Genomic DNA, 6,495 nt, shown 5'->3' with positions numbered 1-6,495 from the left:
AACCATTAAAAGCGCATACTGCGCATATGTTACGCGTCGAGATCGGCGACCAACTCAATTCTGTGTTGAATAGAGCCGATATTCCGCTGCCTCCCGGTACAAATATGGGGGACGTGGTCAATCAATTGACTGCAAATTCCACTTCCCTAACGGATCTTTATTCCGTGACCGAAAGTCTTATTATTCAGGGGGCCGCGAGCCCTCATTTTCTCACTACTTGTACTATTCTATCACAATTATGGGGCGGTGGGGTCTTCGAGGGGATAGAATAGCTCAAAGCCGCGATACAGAGATAGATCACTAAAAATTGTCTTTCGAAACGCGAGAGTGAGTCTCGGTTTCGGAATAGACTCTATCTCTATTCTCTTCTTTCTTTTTTTCTCACGATCTACTAAAGGGCAAGTAGCTTGATATTGGTTCGAATCAAATTCGTGAGATAGCAGTAAAGGCTTCGGGGAAGATCAAAGATTCGATCGTGCACTATACCCCCCACAACCAATCACTCAATGATTGAAACAATCGTCTTAATACACCGCTAAGAAGAAAACAATCAACTGCATTCGACCCGCTTCAAGCAAGAAAGTGGGTCTATCGAAGGTGAGTTGGAAGAGTGGGAATTGGTTGAAGGTCAAAGCCATTAAAAGCTACACTCTCATGGAAGAAAGACGTAGCGAAACAACAGAATGAATGGCTGCGAGCCAGCAGGGTAGGGCACCAGCTCTATGAAGCTTATTATCTACGTATTAAGGGGTGGAGCTTTCATACGCCTTTCTGTCGAGTGAGTGGATCAAATCTTCCATCCTAATACCTTGGTAGCGGAGGCGGGGAGAACCAGCAAAGAAAGATCCGGGAGGCTAGATCTTGAGATGTTCCAGAGCTGGGACCTTAAGATACAGACTACGACGGAAACTTATACTAATACAAACCAATAAACCCCAATTCCAGTCAGAGAGCCCGACTGACCGAAATAACCGGACAGAGACGGAGTGAAATAACCTGATGGAACAGACAGGGGAGACAGGAAGGTTGACGGGTCAGATATCGAGGGACTAGAAAGAAATACAGGATGGAGGGTTCGAGCGCCATTTACTTAGCCATTGACGAGCCAATTGATTGTTTGCTGGTTCCGGTGCTTGGTTGTAAGAGTGCGGAGCTAAGGGAGAAAGAACCAGCGTTTACTGAAGCAGTGGCTACCTTAGGAACTCAAGGGAGTCTTAGAAAGCTTCGGAGCCAGGATGGCTACACTTGCAGTTAGATCACAGAGTTAAGTTGGGAGCAACGGATCGGAAAGAAAGACGTAGAATGATCAACCGATCACATGAATCTTGGCTGGGATTTCACTGATTGAACCATAACCATAACAAGTTTTCGGCTGAAAAACGTAATAGGCTAGCCTTACCAGGTAAGGAAGGGAAAGGAGAGCCGAAGATATCTTTTTTAGAAGGTTTGAATGGTCCGATTGAGGTCCAGTCCAAGTGTAAAGAAGATAGAAGTAAGGACTCAAAGCAATAAACTGTCCAGAGGGAAGAGAAATGGGACCATAATGTCCTAGACCATCTAAGGAAGATACCGTTGCTGCTTAGCGTATAATGATGCTCTCATGTTATCGAAAGAGCTCAGAAACGCGCTTGTGCAGGCCCTCCTCGATCCTGAGACATCTACGAGGCTCATGCGGCCGAGTTCCTAATTACGGAGTCAGCGTATGCGGAGCAAATTGCCCAAATCTCATTCGATGATCGTGACCTGATGTTAAATACGAAAAAACAAAAAACCTTCCTCCCGCTCCTCATCCGTCATATGGTTAACAACTGACTCAAACGGCGTACCTTTAATAGATAGAGAAGCTTTCCCTGTGCTTTCTTTCTTGTAGCTGGCTGGGATACGACATCCGTAGGGCTTTTAACTGCTTAGTTTACCAATAAATGATCCGTCGGAGATAAAATCCAATCCAATTCTTGCATCTCTATATACAAAACTTCTACCCATTTTGTTCTTTCATCTGTTCCAAGTCATACATAGAATTCGACAAATGCGCATTTTGACTGGTCGGGCTAGACTGACTTCTTTCTGGAATTAGAGAAGGTCCGAGTTAAGCTCAGTTCACTAAGTCAACTGCCTTTTGCAGAGAACAATCCGAAATGAAAACATTCTCACGTAAGTTCTGCGGTTTATTTGGATGGCAAGAAAGAAGATAGTCTTTATCGGATTTGAACCAATGACTCTCGCCGTATGAAAGCGATACTCTAACCGCTGAGTCAAGTAGGTAGGTTTATTTGATTCTTCATCCCCGAAACGAAATAAGTGAGAGCTTAGTTGAGTTTTCCCGTAGCTACTTGTACTTAAAAACAAGGGCAAGTATGATTTGATCCCGCCAGCCCCGATTTGCCTTCCGTCAGTATGGGTCAGTCCCAGTCGCCAAGAAATGGGTCAAGTGACTTACTGACTTAAGAATCTTTTTTCGATTATCCTACGCTAGGCTAGGTCTGAGAACCCAAAAAGAAAAGGTCAAGGGTAGACGAATGGAAGCACCACCTGCAGCTACAGTAGAGGCTATTTTAGTGCCAAGCAAATAGACCTTATTAAAGTCTCACTAATGGAAGCAACACCCCCTCGACCCTAGATCGAAACCCTTTAGTAATAGCAAGGGCAGCTATAGAGACAGATACAAAGGTAGCTTCGACAGCAGCAGGAAAGAACAGAACATCAGTCAATAGTAAAGCCCGATATCGGAATACCTCTTTCCATTGAGTGGGACTCCCGGATCTGTCCTCCAACCCTTTTCATGAATGTGGTGGTATGATAGATAGTCCGACCTGTCATTTGCAGGGGTACCTGCAGCAGTTCTCTCGCAGGGTTCGCACACCTTACTTAGCGTGATGGGCTTCCACTAAGCATCAATCGCTTTAGCAGTTTAAAGGGATAGAGAGGGAACATTGTGCGCGTACTAAGATGTGGCCTTCACAAGCGTACTATGGTCAAAGTGAATATTGCAGCCGTATAACCATCACCAAAAGCGTCGCTAACAAAAAGTAGCTATGCATGTTCCGTAGTAATGGAAAGCACCTTTGCCAAAAGAGAGAAAGCCTTTGCAGGAAAAGAGAATACCCAACTAGGTATTCCAATATCTATTTAGACTACCTAGTTGGGTATTCTCAAACGAGCAAACAAGTATAGCACAAGCTGCGGGTGCAGGCGGATTGGGTACAATGAATGTAGGCGAGCGAATGAGTCACAAATCTTTACTGGTGGTATCAAGAATTTCATTCCATGCTGTGATTTCCCATGCCATGACAAAATAGCGTAAATAAATCACTCGTATAGTGTTGTGGGTGCACCAATCACTCAATGTACCAAAGTGCCGCATAAATCTTTCTATGTCCCGCGTCAAGAAGTGAAATGGAAGCCGTATCAATCATAGCGATGCCCCCATAGAGAACTCCCACGTAAGGATCCTGCTGATCCAAAATAAGAAGCGCTGGAAACAAGTTAACGAACGGGTGGTGACAGGCTGCTATACGAATATAAAAGAGAAAGCATATGGAAGATGAAGCTATGGCTTGTCGATAGCGGTCCCACTTTATGGGTTCCAGATACTGTAGCACCCATTGTAGAGCCTCCAGCAACTAACCTTGAACCCGTTAGGTTATATCCAATCCCAGCCTTTTTTTTTACAAAAGCAAGGGAGGAGACTGAGTACGAGGCACAGAAGAAGCGATTGTAGTTTCACCAGCGGCAGTGAATAAAGCCGCGGTTTTAGCTCCAGCTCCAGGTGCAGATGCAGGTTCAACTCCACTGAAACCTACTAACTTCTAGTGACTAACCGCAACCATTTACGAGCCTCCCTATCCTTTAAAGCCGGACAAAAAAAGGATCTTAATCAAACCAAGCTGGTGATTCAAGCGCAGCGCATCCCATGCCTCCACTAGTGGACCTCTCCCCTCTATCGCTGCCTATTTAAGTTAAGGCTTTAACGGCGCTTCCATTTTCTCGTTTGACCCTTCTCTCTGTGGGTTAGGCGGGCCCATCCTCGCGGAGGCCCACTAAACCACATACGTATGGCGTCTATAAGGTCCTAAAACGAGAGTTACAAGACCCCCAAGTAGGATTTCCCTACGACCAGTCAGTTAACCGCCGACCGCTCCACCTCAATAGCTCAGTGGTAGCGCGGTCGGCGGTTAACGTAGATCAGAGAATTCCTTCTTTTCCGTACGCTAGACAGGTACTTTTGGTAGTTACGGGAAGGGCAGCTAGGCTCACAAATCTATATAATCTTTTCTTGTTGCGTGCACGTGTAGCAGTCATAGCTTGGTCACCGCAGTAACCTCCTTCTGCTTCGGTAGTCGGCTCATATAAAGAAAGCTGTTTTCGGTAGTTCAGTTGTGTTAGCTTGTTGTAAGGCTAAAGCTTAGAGAATCTCTTCTTTCCTTTTCCTTATCTAGTTTAGGCAAAGCGGATTTCACAAGTCAAGTAGGCAAGTCCGGGATCAGAGAAAAAGAAAACTGTAGTTACAGGAAGCTTTAAGGTCAGGGCAACGGCCCGTAGTCGGAACTCTTTTTGAAGCTCTTTTTAGTTAGCTTCAGAGTCAAGCCCCGCTTTGTATAGAAAGATACAAGTCCCGTTCCCTCGCCTTGGAATAGGATCAAAGAGGATAGAGTGAGTTGAATATGTAGGCGTAGGCGGTGGTAAACTCCTCTTTCCGGTAGTAGAAGGGAAGCTCGTTAGGTTAGCTCGTCCGGTAAGAAAAAGTGCAAGTGACTTCTAGGATTTCTAGTTCCGTGCTCTAGGGCTTTTACTTCTAAGAGCGAGTGTAGCCTTTCATGTAGCACTCTATTCTACTAGTACTAACGATAAAAACGTTCAAAGCCTTTTGTTGAGACGCTTCTGGCTTTTCTTTTGAGATCAGCTTCGGGAATAGAATCCAACTCCTTTCCGGGTACAGGTCAAGCGGAAAAAGTATGTCATCCTTCTAGTTCCGGAACTCTAGCTCAAGCGGATCAGCAATAGAAGCTGTACCCGGAAAAGCGGTCTATACAACTTTAGTTAATGGAAGGGATTTTGTAGTGTGAGTAGCATTAATGGTGGTACTTGGTCCCGTCTTTCCTCCCTCTTACTAATTTGTTCCCTTGCCCTTTACTCCATAAGCATTTCCCGCCTTCCTACCAGCCATTTCATGGTTGTTTCAGAGGGGATGATGAAAGACATAAAGAAAGATCTGGATTCCCCCTAAAAAGGGCCTCATGGATGATCGGAATGAGGGGGTTCTACTTCTTGTTGGCAAGCCACTCGACCTTAGTATCGCATAGTAGTTCCAGTCTCCAATAAGCACAGGTCTCCTCACTTATCCCTCCCCCAACCAGATCTCCTTTATTATTGGTTCAAAGCCTATATGCTCGCTCTTGCCTATGCTCTCGATGACCTGTCCATACGCTCGTACTTTTTTTACTGATCGAGTCACGCTTCGGCCTTGACTTCCTCCCTTTTGCCAGTTTCACTAATGAAAACGGAGATTGACAAATAACACTTTGACTACGGGGAAAGATACACCTTCAACAGAGAAAAGACTACTCATATCCAGGAAAAGTCGAGATAAGCCTAACGGAACCAGAGTCGATGAACCTCGAACTACTACTAACAAAGAAAGAGAGACTAATTACCTTACAACTCTGCCTATTCCGAAATCCATTACCTGCCTAATTCATCGATGCCAAGTCGGGGGAGAACCTTAAAGGCACATAGTCGACTTACCTTCGAACGAATAGGACCAAAAAAGAAAGAATACGTCCCTCATCGAGTGAAGCCTTCGGACATTCAGGACTTATAGCTTCAGGACTTAGCCCCTCAGGCCTTGCCGATTAGGCAGGAAAACTACCTTTCTGCCTATCTTTGGGGGGCTTAGGATTCCGTACTTATCGCTTAGGAAAAAGACCCTTCTGGCTTAGCTGCTCATCCTGTAGGCACTTAGCTCGAGACTTCGGGACGCTCGTACGGTGGCTTACAAAGCTGCTTACTAGCGCTTTCAAGTGGCTTAGGCTTGCTAAAGGATGGCCATAAGCTGGCTTTTTTGGAGCTTAGCCTAGGATAGTACCAGAAAGGGTCCGCCTCCTCTCCAAACCTCTCCCCGATCGGTCCTTCGTTACGCTCTCATTTCCTAACTTTGACTCCAGTGTGTGGTTAAATCACCTCGCTAGGAAAGACAGTCTAGCCATATCGAGAAGCCCCATCGGAGGATAGAACTAGAGTACAGATCGGGATAGCCGGGCCTGAGGCATAAGTCAATCTACGGGGAGTTCTCATTACAGGGGAGGTGATACCTAGATAGAGAAGAGGAAGAGGACTCACTCCATTTATCTTTATGTCTGGCCCCAGCTTTAAGAATGATTTGGGATCATTCACGGGGGACTTGTTAATAGAGAGTTCCTTTGGTTCGCGGTTTGATTGACCCTTGAGCACGAACTCGCCTTTTTAGGCACGTTGCTCGACTTAAGGGCCTCTTAA

This window comes from Quercus lobata, chromosome 1 (genome assembly GCF_001633185.2).
Source record: "Quercus lobata isolate SW786 chromosome 1, ValleyOak3.0 Primary Assembly, whole genome shotgun sequence".
NCBI classification, from domain to species: domain Eukaryota; kingdom Viridiplantae; phylum Streptophyta; class Magnoliopsida; order Fagales; family Fagaceae; genus Quercus; species Quercus lobata.
This window is presented reverse-complemented; position numbering follows the sequence as displayed.